This window comes from Manis javanica, chromosome 6, assembly GCF_040802235.1.
Source record: "Manis javanica isolate MJ-LG chromosome 6, MJ_LKY, whole genome shotgun sequence".
NCBI lineage: Eukaryota > Metazoa > Chordata > Mammalia > Pholidota > Manidae > Manis > Manis javanica.
Genome location: NC_133161.1, coordinates 2785180 through 2802182, shown reverse-complemented (window position 1 = coordinate 2802182; position 17003 = coordinate 2785180). Strand labels below are relative to the sequence as shown.

The 17003-nt window shown below is 51.9% G+C and overlaps 1 protein-coding gene across 5 annotated transcripts in view; it reads left to right on the top strand.

Annotated features, from left to right (window-relative positions):
• Positions 1–17003, top strand: part of DPP6 (dipeptidyl peptidase like 6) — an 863884-nt gene that overhangs the window by 722468 nt on the left and 124413 nt on the right. The gene's annotated exons all lie outside the window — the stretch shown is intronic.

The following is a 17003-nucleotide window of genomic DNA, read 5'->3' as shown; positions in this document are numbered from 1 at the left end:
TTATAGTTTTTAATCCATAAATTGCTTGCAAATGTTTGTTTTAAATTTATCCCTAGGTATTGGATATTTTTGAAACTATATGGTTATTTTTTAATGTAATTTTTCTGATTTCTATTTGCTGCTGAACTGTAGTTGGCTCTTTATACTGATTTTGTATCCAGCAGCCTGGCTAAACTCATTTAGCAATTCCAATAATTTATCCATGGTTCCTTTTGGATGGTGGACTTAGATGACTGTAGCATCTCCAAGTGATGACGAAAGTTTATTTGTTCCTTTTTCATCCTCTGCTTTTTGCCTCTCTTTTCTCTCTTACATAATCTCTAGGGTCCCCAATACTAAGTCGAAGGGAATGGTAATCATGGCGATCCGATACCCATCTCAGATTTTGTATAAAAGAAATGCTTCCCAGTTTTCACCATTTACTGTGAAGTTGCTGGAGTCTATTCGGTAGATGCTCTCGACCAGTTCAGGGACAGACAGTCATGTTCATTCCTTGTTTGAGGTTTTGTCATTCCTTTGTTCTGTCTTTGTGGTTGCTGGTATGGTTTGTGTTCTATTGTTCTTTATCTTGAATCGATACTGAATTCAGTGTGTCCTGCATCTGCTGAGATGGCCGTGTGGCTTCTCTCCTTTACTCTCCATGGGGTCTGTCCTGATCAATAGGAGACCAGCCTCACCTGATTACTAGTTTAAGTCCAATTGGTTAACAATACATTTTCTTATATACGTATATATTTCACTGCATTTTTAAACTGATATTTCATTTAGAATTGTCGTATCTATGTTCATTAGTAACATTGATCTACTCACGTGGCAAATTACATTATTGAGTTTTACTCAAATCACTTTATTAAAATGCTACTTAACTAGGAATAAGCACAATACTAGGTGTAAACTTATGTAACTTAAAACCAATGACCTTCAGCAAATCCACAAAACCAACCAATTTTAAAGCACTAATATCAATTTACAGTGCTAATGCTATACTGAAACCGTATGGCAGCTGAAACAGGGTTTTAAGTCTCAGTTACTCCTGAACAAGGCCTTCTATTTTTCCTGCCATATTACAATGTTATGACTCAGTTTCCCAAAGTGTTCCTGTACTTGACCTACTGAGGAACCTTTGGGACAATACAGCACAAAACTGCCACTTGGTTGGCAGGAGTGTATTATGTACATTATCAAATTCACTTCTGTTCTTTTTCCGCTGGCCCACAGTGACTGAAATAGCAGCACGTGGCAGCCGTGTGCTTGTAAAGGTACCTCAGAAACAAAAATTAGACGATAGACTCTGGTATTAAATAGTGGTCCAGGGGGTCTAGAATATTTCACATTGGTTTTATGAAGAGTTGCATCAAAATGAACATATGAAACCAAAACCTTTTATAAGGACATATGCCCTCAGACGCCAAGGTCATATCCTGCAGTTCGGGAGACACCCATCTGAAGGAAATGCCAGCGAGGTCTGGGGGGCCGCCTGGGAACAAGCCAGCCTTCCGTCAGGAACAGCACAGATGACGGGCACAGAGGCAGAACCTCAGGGCAGTAGGAGCAGGTGCCTTCCTAACGTCCCTCCTGCCCTGGGGCCCCATCCAAGCCTGACCTGCAGCCGTCACGACTTTCACTTACAGCACGTGTTTCCACCGTGAATGGAAAAGAAAGGGGAGGCGTGTCGGTGGAGCCCCAGGCCACGGGGACCCAGCACGCTGTTGCCCCCCTTGGGGTGCTCAGCCTTGGGCCCAGGGGGGAGGCCTGCCTGCTGGGGCCAGTCCTCTCCCCGTCCCCAGTGAGCAGGAGTGGGACTAATGCCCCTGCCATCCTCCACATGCACCCTACGGCGGGCCTGCAAAGGGTGAGGGTGCCGAGCCCAGAAAACCCGTGTCATTCTAGCTGCTCACTTCCCGCCTGAGGTAACGGCCGCAGCCAGACCCACGTGGTGGCACTGGGCACCTGCTGTGTGCCAGGACCCACTGCTGCCGCGAGTGGCCAGGCGCCATCAGGGCCACAGATGTGGAAGGAGAAATCGGGCAGAGTCTTGAATCTGGGCCAAAGATGCAATACTTTTGCTCAACCAGTGAGAAAATTATAAAAAGGGAAACATAGGTTTTGGGGCCAGACAACCCTGTTAGGTCAAATAAGACCCTGAACCTGCTGGGTCGGTTTCCTCATCCATAAAACGAGGATGATTAAGATGCCTATTTTGCATAATTATTGGGAGAATCTGAGGTAGTAATTAAATCACACGGTCACCATCAAAAGGGCGTGGGGGCCACTCAATGAGGAATGGCCTCGCTCTGGCCCCCCGGGGGCACCATGACTCCCCTCCCCCGTCCGAGAGCTACCTTTCTCTCTGTTGGGTCCAGAGAGCCGAGGAAACGCAGGAGTCCAGACTGGCGACACAAGATTAAATAGATTTAATAGAGTTAATAGATTAAATAGATTTAATAGAGGACCTCACTACCAAGGCAGTGAAGGCCCGCCTCAGAGGGGCTGCAGCAATGGAAGGAATGAGGGCTTCATGGTCATCAGGTTTCATAGTGATCAGCCTTCAGCCACGCGCATGTTCCCAGGGGTCTGGGCAGGACGCAGGCGCAGGAATTTCCGTCTGTGGTCAGCAGGACTTGAGCCCCGTGCATGCTCTCACAGCCTGGGCTCGGTTTTTCCCAGCTCCTCTCTGGGCCTGCGATTTCTCTAAGAATTGAGCTCAAAATATCACAATTTGTGTTCTTGTTTCTGCCTTCTCTACATTCTTTTAGGCCAGATCCTTACGTGCATAAAGCATTTTCCACTGTTTGGGGGAAATCATTTCATAAACGTTTGAGATTGAGAAGCACCAAGGGTCATGGGGGTCATTCTCCAGGCCTTTGAGAATGTGGGTTTTTGATGATAGTTCGTCAGTCATAGCAGCAGGTTCTGTATAGAGAAACTCACGTCGTTTATAAATTGAAGGTTCAGCACAGCCGGCCCCTGGCTGGGGCAGCTCACAGACTGGGGGTGTCTTCTGAACCAGGCAGACGCTGGGTGTCAACTCCCCAAAGCAGTTACTGCCAAAGTCTTTAAGAAGAGCCTGCCCATCTGTGACATCAGGTGGCTGGAGCCTGTCCTGGCCACTCCCCTCCCAGCTCAGGCACAGCTCCTGACATGGACATGTCACAGTCACATGGCTCCATAGGCATCTAGAAGGCTCTGGAAGGTTCTACCTAAGCCTGTGCAAAAACAAAGGGACTCTCCTAAAGTTCCCCACACACACCGTGTCATCATAATAGGTGTATGTATGCATGCATGAAGGCTTGTACATGTCTGTGTGTATCCATGTAAGAAGATCTGGTAGTTAGGGATTTGTGGACATAATTTTCAGCATCAGTCATCCTGGGAGCATTCAGTCCACAATGTAAATAATGATGGTCAGCTTCAGATCCCTCAAGGCCCCTCTGAGCCCACCCCACCATTTATGAGTCACTTATACCAGTGACCAGCCATTTCAGTGCCTGGTTAACTGAGGGGTTCCCAGGACCCTCAGCACCAGTGTGGGGACAATCCCAGCTGGCAGGGAGGTGGTCCGCCTGCTGCCAGCTCCCAGGGCGTGGAGCCACCCCCTCCCACCCTCCACTGGCCCATGAGTTGACACCTCCACCTTCCCCAGGTGCACAGCCCGCCCACACTCAGGACCCCCTCTCATCCTGGGTATCAGTGGACTCAGCCACTGCCCACCTGCTCCCAGTATGCCTAAATAGCTGATGTCCACCTCAGACAGCATTTCTAGAGGCTGTGTCTTCTGTTTTGTCATTAAAATGGGCCCCCAGTCTGTGGTCAGCAAGTGATGGTTGAAGAGGCAAAGGGTGGACTGGTCTGTGAGGGAGACCTGGGGGCTGCAGGGGTTCAGCTGCTGGGGCCGGGGACCTTCACACCAGGCAGTGGTAATGAGGCAGACTGGGGGGAGGGCTGCAGAGGCCAAGGCCACATGCACGGCCTGCTGCTCTGGCCTCCAGGTGGGAGCTGGGAGGCCTGGCAGGCACCCGTCGGAAGGAAGCGCTCCAGCCAGTCAAACTGCTGCGCCAGTGGGTGCACACCCTGGGCTCTGTGGTGTGAGGGGGACGGAGGGAGAGAGGGAGGGAGACCCTTCGTTCTGAAGACAGGGAACCGTGCTGTGTTTGTAGTGTGTGGGGAGATACAGGGAGCCCCTCACCGCAGCAGAGGCCTGGTGTGCCCCCGGTTCAGACAAGGCCAGGGGAGGGTGGCCGCAGAAGTCCTCCCACAGGTGGCAGGCCACCTGGGTTTTACAGAGCAGGGCAGGGAAGCGTGCCGTGGACTGAATGTTTGTGTCGCCCACGAATGCACATGTTGAAGCCCCAGTCCCATGTGATGGTGTCTGGGGACAGGGCCTTTGGCAGGGGACGAGGTCATGGGAGTAGAGCCCCATGGTGGGATCACTGTCCAGAGGAGAAAAGACACCAGAGATGATGTGAGGACAGAGCAAGAAGGCGGCCATGTGTGACCAGGAGGAGCCCCTTCACCACAGCCCGACCGTGTGGGCACCCCAGGTCTCAGACCTCAGCGTCCAGAACCGTGAGGGACAGTATTTACTGTGTAAGCCCCAGTGTGTGATGGTCTCTGAGCTGAGAGAGCCTCGGAGAAGAGAAGTGGGAGAGACCCGCAGGCAGGCTGCCAGCAGCAGGACGCCGAGCAGATGGGCATCCGCCTGGCATCAGATTGTCGTCAGCCTGGCTCTGAGTGACTGACCCCTCAGAGCGTGGCCCTGGGGCATGAACTCCTACAGAGCCCCTGGGGAGGCGGGAGACCACAGTTGCTGGGACAAGGCGGACAGGCGTTTTTACTAAGCGACAAGCTAACCCCACTCGGTCACACCCTGAGAACCACAGGTCTCAGGCCCTTTCACCCCTGACCCCTGTGTGACCAGCCCGAGGAGGGCATGGGGAGGAGGCAGGCCCGCGGGGCTCTGACACTGACCCCAGGTTCGCCACGCAAGGTGCGCGTGCAACATCCTCAGAGCCAGTCCTGTCGGCAGCAGAACAGGTCTTGAGCGGAGCTGGCGATCAGCCTGAATGAGAGAAGGCTGCCCGAGGGACTCCTGGCCTTGACAAGGGCCCAGGGCTGCCAGGTACCTGGCAGGGGAGTGGCTGAGGAGCCCTGTACTCCAGGGCAAGTGAGGCTTAAGGTAAGACAGGTCAGGGACAGGATGGATGGCCAAGCATCCCAAGTCCCGTCCTTACAACTTGGTCTGCCCCGGGCTGCCAGGTTTACACCTGTCATCCTGGGGGCATTATAAGTAGGGCTCCTTTTACGCTCAAATGTGCCCCCATTTGGAGGATCGCTATAGGGGGTCCAACTACCTGTGACCTAAAGCCTCTGAGGTCTCAGGCAGACATTTCCTGAACGCCAGCAGAGAGAGCGCTATGCAGAGGGAACAGCCCGGAGGCACGGAGCTGGCCTGGAGCCCGAAAGCAGCAAACCCGGCTCACGTGGGCTCGTGGCTTCAGGCAGTCACTCAACCTCTGTCTCATTTTCCTTGAGCCCGCAGATCACAGCAGCACCCAGCTACGGGCTTCTGCGAGGATGTCATTAATAATATTTCTGACGCCGTTTATGTTTGCTTAATAGAAAGCCTGTGTCCAGTGGGGTGGCGCAGGCAGCTGAGGACCCCCAACCAGGCTGATTACGGAAGCACGAACGGGAGGTGGCGTCAGGAGTCTGCATACAAGGGGCCAGTCCCAGGCGACTTGGGAGTGGGAAGTCAGGCTGGCGTCTCAGACCTGCAGGACGGCAGTGCAGTGAGAAAGGGCCCCGGCAGCGAAGGGCTGAGACGCAGGGCCCTGCCCAGGGGGTGTGCAAAGAAAACGTGGGGCTGGTTCCAGAAAGTTCCAGACTCTTGTCCCTGAGGCTCCCAAGTGCACGCTGGAATCAGTGGCCCCACTGAAGGCTGCTGATTACAGTATTTGGGGACCAAAGAGGAAGGGGAATACACGTGTCCACCCTGAGCCAGGGTCTTCCCAAGCTCTCTCCACAGGCCACAGGAGGCCACTGAGGAATGAGAAGGGTGGTCTTGGGCATCTAGCGGGTTACCCAAGCCTGTGTCAAGAAGCAGTGGGCAGGTGGGGCAGTGGGTCTGAGTCTAGGCTGCTGAGCCCCTCAGAGATTTAAAATCGCACAGCTCATGACCCAGACCACCAGAGTATGCCCACCCTGCCCGCTTCCCCTACCCACTGATGCCACATGGCTGAGCCTGGGGCACAGACCATCTTTCCCGAGACCACCTGGTGCCCCCACACCTAGTGCCATCCCCAGGACACCCGCCGGTTTGGGCAGAGCCCATGGGTGCCCACTTCGGTCCATTCACTGCAAGGAGCGGCACGGCCGCACCCAGGGTGAGCTTGCTGTGTCTGTACGGCTCGGGCACGTCACTGCTTTTAATATCATCTGTTTATATAAGGACTCGTTTTCCGTCGGAGGCACTAAGGAAGGAACAGCAGTGTTAAGGGGAAAGAGGGTAGTGTGGAAAGCAAAGAACACCGCCTCTTCCGTGAAGGCTTCCCAGACTCCCAGGAGGGCAACCTTCTGCCGTGTTTCCCGTGGCCTGTCTGCACCCACCTGATGTCCTAAATAGATGCATGTTTCCAGATCCTTCCCAGGACATGCAGCATCCCATAGGGGTTAGGGTGCGGCCTGTTCGTTGTCTTATCCCCAGTTTCCGATTTTGGCACGAGGCTCATTTTAGGTGGTTGGTTAATTTTTATTATTTATTTATTTATTTCCCTACTGTGAAAATAATACAGAGCATAGAAAGTAAAAAATTCAGAAAATAGAAAAAAATCTTATAATAGAACCAATACAGCCAGTATGCCCAGACAATTACTGTTAATATTTTAGTACATTTCCTTAATATCATTTCCAAGAGTAGATGTACTTTTTAGATGATTATACTAAGTGGTTTTCTGTCTCAACCTTTGTGCATATTATACAATTAGCATTTTACACAATTAAAAATTAAATTTTTAATAGTTACATGATAATTTCATTGAATGGATTTATAGAAATTTAACCAGTTTCCTGTTGGACATCTAGATTATTATAATACTCAGTATTACAGTCGGTGCAGTATGATGTCTTTGTGCCTAAAATGTTCCTGACATGGAAGTACTGAGTCAAAAAATATAAGTACATCTTTAAGGCTCTTGACACATATTTACAAATTGTTTTATGTGTACTTAATCATTCATTCTGATTGCATAGCCACCAGCATCAGGCTTTATCACTTAAAAAAATATTGCTGATTCTATGATTTGTGAAAAGTCTGCTAATATAATTCAGTTGCATAGCTATTTAAATCATCATATACTTCATTATATCCCTTAGTTGGCTAAAGTAACATGGGTTTAATAGTGGATTGATGATTCTCCATAAATTAATGCCCAGGTATCTTTCTTGTTCATTCATCTGTTACTATCCTTTATTGTGTAAATAATAGGAAAGAGCAGCTAGCTCACTGAGCAGGGGATGGGAAGGCAGCGGAAGTCATCTCTGCTGGCCTCCCAGCCTAGCCCGGAACCAGTCCTGGCTGTAGGGCTGCAGATGCAAAGGTCCTGGACTTCCCTGCCCACCTGCCCTCTGGGGAGGTGCTAATGAGCAGGAAGGAGCTCAGGAGATAAAGAGCCAGAGGAAATGGAAGCCTCAGAGTCCTTGAATAATCCACAGCCTAGGTAGGTAATGAGCCCCCAGTGGCTGAAGAGAAGGTTGGCTGTTTATCAAGTCACCTTGAACAAGAATAAAGTTCCAACACCAGTTGCCACTGGAGGGAAAGTAAGCCTTGAGCAGACATTGCCTGGGGGAACATCTGGCTTCATTATGCCCTTGCGCCAAACACCATCACTCTTCAAATACCTGATGTGACTCGGGGGGTCGGGCATTTCAACCAGGCAAATCTGGGTGATGTTTCTCTCAGAGCGTTTCTGCTTTGCTGGCAACCAGAGACCATTCATATTTGCACTGGACACAAAAAGGCCCAGAAACCTACTGGGGGGATCACGGCTTTTTGCATCACCAGAGGAAGATACTGGAAAATTCATTCACTCCTTTCATTCAGAAAACTACTTCTGGCAACCGCTGAGGCTTGAATTTAGCTGTAATAGAAAAAGATTGATGGGGTGAGGGAGTGCCTCATACTGTTTTCTACAGTCAGTAAGGTTGTGAACCATCCCAGCACTTTAAATAGAGTTTTCAGTTCACAGCAGTTGTGGTTTCGTGCAGACCCACTTCCATGCAGACCCAGAGGTCCAGCCGTTCTTGGAACTGTTTATTATTTTCAGCTGGAAGAGGCGGCGAGGCCTAGTGCTGTGCTTTGTCGAGTCCCTGGAGGCTGGCTAAAGCCCAGGTGTCATGGGACCTGAGAGCATCGCTCACATGTCCCCAGGTTCGGCTGACACTGCTGGCCCCGGACCCTCCTTTGGGAATCACGGACATGATCGATTAAACCATATGGTTTTCTCATTCTGCCGCCTACTAGAGTGTGAACTTGGGTCAAAGCTTAACTTTCCTGAGCCTCTCCAAGGCGTCAGAACAATGACAGGCTGAAAATCATGGGCTCCAGGGTCGCACTGCCTGGGTCCAAATCCTGCCTCTTGGTTCAAAGGGTGTGTCATCCTGGGGAAGTGTGGCCTGTCTGAGCCCTAGTTTACCTACCCCTAAAATGGGAACAAGAATCCATGGTAGTACTTATCTCAGAGGATTAGGTAAATGAATACTTGAAAGTGCTTAGAACAATGTTCGGCCAACAGTAAACACTACATACATGTAAAATAAAATTCAGTACATATAAGCATCCACCAGCGCATGGCACCATAACAAGTCCTCCACAAATAGGAGTGACTGGTTTTTGAATCATTGGTCTGATTCAATTAATCAACAGAACACTTAGCACCAAGTGTCTGCAAGGCTGTGACATGGGCAGAAGATGGAACACAAGGTCAGGTCTCTGTTTTCTTGGAGATTATGATTCTCTAGGGAGACAGCATAAGAAGACTTTAGTGACAGTTTCCCTGTTTCTGAAGGGGAGGTCACCAGGCAGTGGAGTGACACAGGGCTTAGGGCGCCCACGTCCAAGCGAAGGCAAGCCTTCTCGAGGCCTAAGGCAGGAGGATAATGCCGCTCAGGGAGTCAGCTGTGGTTAGTGTAACTCCGGGGAGAGGAAATCCCGGGGCAAAATACCTCCAAAACTGAAGTCAGTCGAAGAGAGAAATAAACTTTAAACCCCGTGCATTGCTTGCAAACAGCAGTCGGGGGGCCGTCTCCCTCCTGCTTCAGCAGAAGCAAGCAAAGCCTCCCCCAGCCTCTCAGGTTAGGTAAGCCCTCCATCACCCAGGTAATTACCCACTGATGTGAGATGAACTACGGCTCTCCACCCCTGAGGAACGCCTGTTGATATGGCGATGCACTGAAGCCAGGCGAGAGAGTCTGGAAGTACTATAATTTTACCCACAGTCGAGTGTGGTTTACCGGCCACCCTTGCCATTCAACATCATCTGTCCTCAAAACCTCTTTCCCTGCATGGATTTGCCTCCAGCCACACCAAAATAACCGGAGGTGCTGGGTGGGCTTCTGTGCGGCCATGGGCTCCATTTCCTTCTCACCGTGGTCACCTCTGACCCCCTAGCCAACTGTCAGGCCCAGTGGGTGCACCTGTGCTCGACAGTCATTGACGAGGCCCACTTCCGGGGGCTTCTTTCTGTCTTGCCCCGCACGTGCCCCCGGGTGGGCTTCCCCTGCACCTCCCGTCAGCGGCACCGGGTGCTGAAGGCTGCGGAGGCCGGGTTAGTGCTTGGCCAGCCCGGAGCCCTTCCCTTTCTCAGCACGACCAATGCCACCCCGTTTGATTCCCAGCCATTTTTCCATGTGTGTTTATTATGAACGGTCACCATCGTTTTCTGCGGGCCTTTGGGGAGTCTGGGACAGCATGGGCTTCCTCATTGCTGACATTTCCCAGCCTGGCAGCCCCTCAGCCTCAGAGACCCACCTGAGCAGAGGGAGTCTGCAGGGCACCTGCACTCATGTCCAGGTGGGGCGTGGTGCTGGTCGCTTCCTGATGAACCCCTGCTCTGGGCTCCTGCGTCTGCTGGGAGCACCACATATATTTAGTCGGCCGTGACGTCCTTTAGCTCCCATGTGGAGCTCAGCGGTGTCACGGTGGGTGCTGACCGTGGGCTGTCAAATGCACAAGAACATCATTTTGTTCTGAGACTTCTCCTCAGCTTTGAAAAAATAGCACCTCAGAACTCTGCAGGGAAAAGTGTGGGCTCAGCAGGTGAGAAAGGTCCTGACAGATTTTTCTGAGTGGATGACTTTGGAAAGGAGGCTTTTCCTTGAACACTGAAGGGTGCTTTGAGGAGAGGGTCTTTATGGTGTTTTGGACACGGCTTCTTGATTTTGGCTGGCATTTTGGAAGGATGAGAAATGTGAGTACTTCCTGGTAAGAAGACAGCGTAGATCATCTACAGGGCTTCCTCCTTCTCAGCGCTGAACTCTGCCCTTTGCATTTAATCCTGTATTATTTGCTGGGGTGGAACTGTGGTGTAATATGTTATACAGAGTTTTCCAGAAAAGGGTGGAGGCGGGAGAGTAAGTCGAGAATCCAAGAGGGCTCTGTCCTTAGGACCTGTCCTCTATCATAAGGACCGGTGCGTCCTGGTACTTACTATGCAGGTAGGTCACCTTGGCGCCTGCTGTGTAACCTTCCAGTTTTCTTCCATGACTGGTCTTTTATCCTCCCCATAGTGCCTGAGGCAGGAACAGCTGGAGTGATCGTGTATTTCATGGATGGTAAAATCCACAGTCAGAACAGTTAAGTGATGTTTGCCATGTCACACAGCCCCCTGGGCACAAACCACCCTAAGAACCAAACATTCTGGATTTCGGGCAGGTGGATTGACTGGGAAGTATGACACGTTCCTACAGAGTGAAGTGAGTTATGCTCACTGTGCCGATGAGAGAGCTCACCCAGGAAGCATTCGCGTCCCACCTGGCTCACCCGAGATGCTCGAATTGGCGTGTGTGGGGTTGAACCTGATGCCGCCAAGTGGTGAAAGAACCACCAAGAATCTTTAAGCTCTCATTGATGATCAACAGCTGTGCCATCACCCGCATCCATCCGTTTTCTAGATGTAGCTGTGAACTAGAATAATGGAAGGCCACTCCCCTGCCCAAGTGAGCAGTGGATGGCCAAGACCCAGGGAAGAAGAGGGCCGAGCAGAGCATGTCGAGATTGTGTGTGATCCACACATTGAATAGTCAGTTCTGGAAACTGAGCCCTGAGTAGCCTGAGAATGATTCTAGAACTGCTTGGTGTTTCCATGGCAAGAGACATGTAAACACCTGTGCCCACCTGTGTATCACTGCCCCGTGGCTCAGAGGCGGCAGCTCCCCACTGCCATCGGATTCTGAGAAGAGGGGCTGGGAAAGACTAGTCATATTTCATCCCCTGCCATCTTTCTCACACAATCTACACAAAAAAGCCTCTTTTGGTGAGGTTAGCTGACCACTTTTCATACCTGCATGTCGGTCTCCATTCCCACCAGGAGAGCACACTTCATTCTCAGCAATGCTGGGCATCGCCATTGTTGAGTTTTTGTAACTTGATAACGAAATAGTCCTTCTCCCGGCATGGACTGTGACCTTCCTCGGTCCTTGTCTTCTGGAAGGAAAGAATTCAGCTGAGAGACTGTTTGACGGAGGCTTAAAGCCATGAAGGGTTTTTATTTGGCAAAGTGAAAGGAAAGTGCGCTCCAGAGATGGAGGGGCTGCGGTGGGTTTTCCGTTGTGTTTTCTGTGGGGCTTGTCTGGCCTCCTCCCTCCCATGTTGTCGTTATCCCACCGCCCTTTGGGTCTGCCCGGCTCCTCCCGTCCAACCTCTCTGTGCATGTTCAGGTCAGTCACCTTCCTGTGAGCGCCTGAGCGGAACCCGGGGCAGGTGGGGGCCAGGACCGCAGGGTGAGAGGTGTTATAATGGCCTCGGGGTTGCTGCTGGACAAGGCATGCTCCAAGACTGGGGAACTCCCTGCCGGACGTATCTTTTGCTTATCAGTCTGTGCTGAACTGCAGAAGGGGTTAAAAGGGGCTGCTCTCAGGGAGACAGGGTGGTCTCTGGGTGGGGACTGGGTGGTCTGCCACCCTCCTGTCTCCTCTCCTGCTCATGTTGTCTAACTGCTGCTCTAGCAGTTCCATCATAGTAAGATTTCTCTCGCTATTAGCAAGAGCAGACACTTGTGTATTTTCCAGTACTTTGCAAAAAGATTTACCTTTTCATGACCTTCACCCATGGTTTTTTTTGCATAATGAACTTTGTTTCCATTCATGGGAAATGCAGAGATACAGGCAAAGATTTTCAAACGAAGAGGCACACAATAGCATTTTCATTATAATAAAAAAACAGAAAGAATAGATGTCAAACAATAGGAGCATAATTAAACTATGGTATACCTCCTAAAAGGAATGTCTCGGAGAATGCGTAATGGCATGGAAAAGCACTCCTGATATAAACTCTAAACAGTCTGCAAAACTGTATGTGATATGGCCTCAGTTTTACTAAGATACTAGATTTTATACCTCACGCACCAACACACACCCATATGTACACACGCACACACACGGATGCACGCAAGGGAAAAAATACACCAAAGTATTTTAATAGGCATATGTTATGCTTATGCATTCTGACGTCTGTCCTTTCTCCATATATTCTATGATAATGGCGAATACATGTCGTGGACACCTGCCACCAGGTGTCCACTTCCCAGGCAGCCAGTCTGCTTTTCAGAACCCTCGCGCTCTTGCTGTGCACTCCTTGCCATGCTGGCACGTATACCCTTTGCTAATTACACCATAGTAGCTTCACTCCAGTCAAGACTCAGAATCCCCACCATCGTGCTGTGGGCTCCAGGGAAGACAAGCTATGCTAGCACCGTCTCCCACCCAGGCTGCTCCACGGTGCCCATGGGGGCCCCGAGCTGCCCACACAAACGTTCTTGCTGGCAAGTCCACACGAGGCTATGCCTGGCCTCACCTTGACTAAGAAGAAGGGCCCAGCCAGGTGTGCCTGACGGAATATTTGTGCTCCAATGACATGTTTTATTTGTGTGTAGTGTCCCAGTGACATGAGATACCTGTGGGGTGCTTCCTATGGGACTAAAAGGGCCTGCAGCAAAGATGGGTCAGTGCTTTAGGAATAGGAACTGCCCTACGATTACCGCCAAGCCAGTGGTATGCGACCGTCACTGCTGTGACCGTCCTAACCGCTCTGTGTCTCAGCCTGTAAGCTGAACTGTCACGTGTAACAGGATCATTTAGCTCTACCTACTATGGAAATGTCAATACTATCATACTTGGCCAGGACGTGGGGTAGCTCAAGAGAAGGGCCAGAAAACAAGGAGAGACGCAGTTGGTACATAGTCACTGCTGCCAGCGTGCGCCCTCAAGACTGGGAAAGTGAGCGTGCTAGGTCAGTTAAAGCAGCCTCAGGGAGCCGGGTAATGGAGACTTAGTTGTCATACAGGGAGTCTGTGTTCCCCCTTGATAGTAACATGTGATAGTAACTTGATAGTAACATCTATTTAGAAGCAGGTGCATTTCAGGGTGAGGGGCCTGCTGAAATTTCCAAAAGGACCTGCTGTATCTTCCTTCTAGTATGAGCACAGCAGTAAGAATTAAAATGCCTGGAAAGGAGGAAAGGAATTGTTCTTGGTGAATCAAGATAGAGTTAAAGCAAATTTGGTAGGAAATACACTTCTGCCCACTCTTTGTTTGAAAACTAATACAGGTACTGCATGTTGAGCGCCGCCATATGCACAGTCCTAGTAAGGATGCTTCGAGGGAAAGAAAGGGTCAGGTGACACATGGCTGCCCACCTGCAATCTAAAGGGAAGTGTGGACACAGACAGACAGCTACGGAAGAGGATGCCAGCTCTACCGGAGGCAAAGGCCAGGTGGATCATAAAATCAGAAAGTGCCGACGAGGCCCTGAGAGCAGCGAGGGGAGGGCACGCCGGAGCCGCAGTCGGGTCCTAGGGATGGGGAGGAGTGGGTCCCGCACACCTCTGTGCAAGGAGATTTGGCCGGGCGGGGAGGAGGGCACCGGGATGCTGGCCCAAGTGGAGACGAGCAGGCTTACCCAGGAAACAGCAACGAGATGAGCCTGGAAAGGAGAAATCTGAGGTGGGAAATAGAGGGACGGGGCAGTGATGGCTTTGGATCCCAGGCAGAGGTCCTCAGCTTGACCCTGACGCTTGGCGAAAGCAAGGATAATAGAGTAACACTTACTGGAAGGGAGCATTTGTTCAGCCGAGATGTTGAAGCGGACGGCAGCTTCGGTACAGTCTTCAGACGAGAAGGACGAATGCCTTGTACGAGTCTCCGGCCTCTGCACTGGCGCCCTTGCTGACATGATGCAGACGGAGTGGGATTGGGAGAGGCTGTTGGGAGGGCCTGAAATGGGAGGCAGTTTGGGATGCGATGGCCCCCCACCAGGCACGCGGCAGTGGGGCAGATGCGGACGTGGGTCTCTAGTGAAACATCCCCTGGATGTATACTCTGTCTGGAAGTTTTTCAGGTCATTTCTAGTTGAAGTGAATACTTTAACCACCGGGAGGCCTGAGCCAAAAACCAATCCTCGGCAGTGTTTTCAGGCCTGACCTTCCACGAGAACAATTTGGGGAAACTGCCTTCTTTGCATTTTCAGTAAAAAAAAGTCAGTATTTCTACCTTTTCTTGTTCTGTGCAAAATACCCTCTCTCAGTGGTCTCTTAAATGACACCAATATTTTTTTTTAATTTCTTTTCTTAAAAAACTGGTATGAGTCATGTTCTTAATCCACAAGCTCTGTTTCCTAGACATCAGGTGTCTACAAAGTTCAACCAGCGTCGTGTTCTAAAGTACCCGCGGGCATGTCAGGCAGGACTTGGGGTGCAGAAAGCACAGGGCAGAGGCAACCAATGCCTCAGAGAACAGAGTCCGTAGGCTCATCTGTACTCGGATAGCTTCCTGGGCCACTGGCTCGCACATGTGGTTGCGTACTGGAATCCGCTGGCGTGTTTCTTAAGCAATGTGGCACCTGGCCTCACCCCCGGACGCTGATCTCTGGGCTGGGCTGATGGACTGGGTGGGAGGTGTGGAAGCACCCAGGCCATTCATGTATGCGTCAGATTCCGGAACCACCGACCTCGGCCTCCGCCCCTTCCCAGAGCAGTTGTCACTGACCCAAAGTCAGAATCATAACATGTTCCAGTGGACCCCAACTCTGAATATGGGTCACGGTCACCCAGCTCTGGTTCAAGGACAGCTTTGCCTCCCCCCACCACCTGGCCTGGACCTCCCTCGGGCACCGGGTCAGCAGGGCCTTCTGGCTCTCCCGGCCCTGCTCCTGCCATCATCTCTGTTGTCCCTCAGTGAGTGGGCCACACCACTTCTCCTCCATCCTCAGTGTTACTTCATCCCCCCCCCCATCTTCATCCTCGCTGCTGCCCTTCCCATGTCTCTGTCCCTGCTTCCTGCTGCCACAGGGACCCCACAGCAGAGCCCCCAGGAGCTGGCACTGCACCCCCACCCCCCCCCCCCCCCGACAGGACAGTTCACAGGAAGGTAGGTCCACACCCTGCACCCCCAGCCCCTCCCCACACCCCTCCCACCCCACCGGGACAGTTCACTGGGAGGTGGGTCCACATCCTGCACCCCCAGCCCCTCCCCACACCCCTCCCACCCCACCAGGACAGTTCACTGGGAGGTGGGTCCACATCCTGCACCCCCAGCCCCTCCGCACCCCTCCCACCCCAACAGGACAGTTCACAGGAAGGTAGGTCCACATCCTGCACCCCCAGCCCCTTCCCACACCCCTCCCACCCCGACAGGACAGTTCACTGGGAGGTGGGTCCACATCCTGTACCCCCAGCCCCTCCCCACCCCGACAGGACAGTTCACAGGAAGGTAGGTCCACATCCTGCACCCCCCCCCCCCCCCCACCCCTCCCACCCGACAGGACAGTTCACTGGGAGGTGGGTCCACATCCTGCACCCCCAGCCCCCCCACACCCCTCCCACCCGACAGGACAGTTCACTGGGAGGTGGGTCCACATCCTGCACCCCCAGTCCCCCCACACCTCTCCCACCCGACAGGACAGTTCACTGGGAGGTGGGTCCACATCCTGCACCCCCAGCCCCCCCACACCCCTCCCACCCGACAGGACAGTTCACTGGGAGGTGGGTGCCACCCTTGCCCACATTTGCCTCGCTTTTCTCTTCAGCCCCTTTCTTCACCCTACCCCTCATTCAGGTCTCAGGCTAAAAATCGCTCTCTTGAAACCCTGTCGCATGCCAGAACGTGGGTGAGCCTGGGGGACATTCTGCTGGGTGGAGTAAGCCAGTCACAGGAAGACAGGACTGAAATCCCGCTTCTCAGACTCCCTAGAGTGGTCAGACTCATAGACAGAAAGTAGAAGGTGGGGCCCAGGCGGGGGGCTGGGGCTGGGGCTGGGGAGTCCGCTGAATGGGGGCAGTCTCTGTTTTGCAAGATGAAAAAGTTCTGGGGATAGTAATGACCACACAACCACGGGAATGCGCTTAACCACTGGCCTGTGCACTCAAGGGTGATTACACAGGCAAACCACATCGTGTATATTTTTCCACAATTAAAAAAAAAAACCTTTTCTCCATCACTTTCTTAAAGAATCCTTGCCTGCACTTGGCCTCAGCAGGGAGCCCGTTCCATGTTCCCAGAGCTGCACCTGCCCCCTGAGACCCTGAGAAGTGGTCCCATCGGGCTTGTCTTCCTCCCCAGGTCATAAGTGGAACACAAGCACTTGATGCCCCCTCCCCACCCCCGTTCATCACGGCTCCTCTGTGACTGGCGTAGCATAGGGGCCACTATGTAATTTATGATGACTCCTGAGTGAATAAAGCCCAGATTTCCATAGCCCACCCATCTTAATTGCTAGGGAAAATACAAAAGCTAAA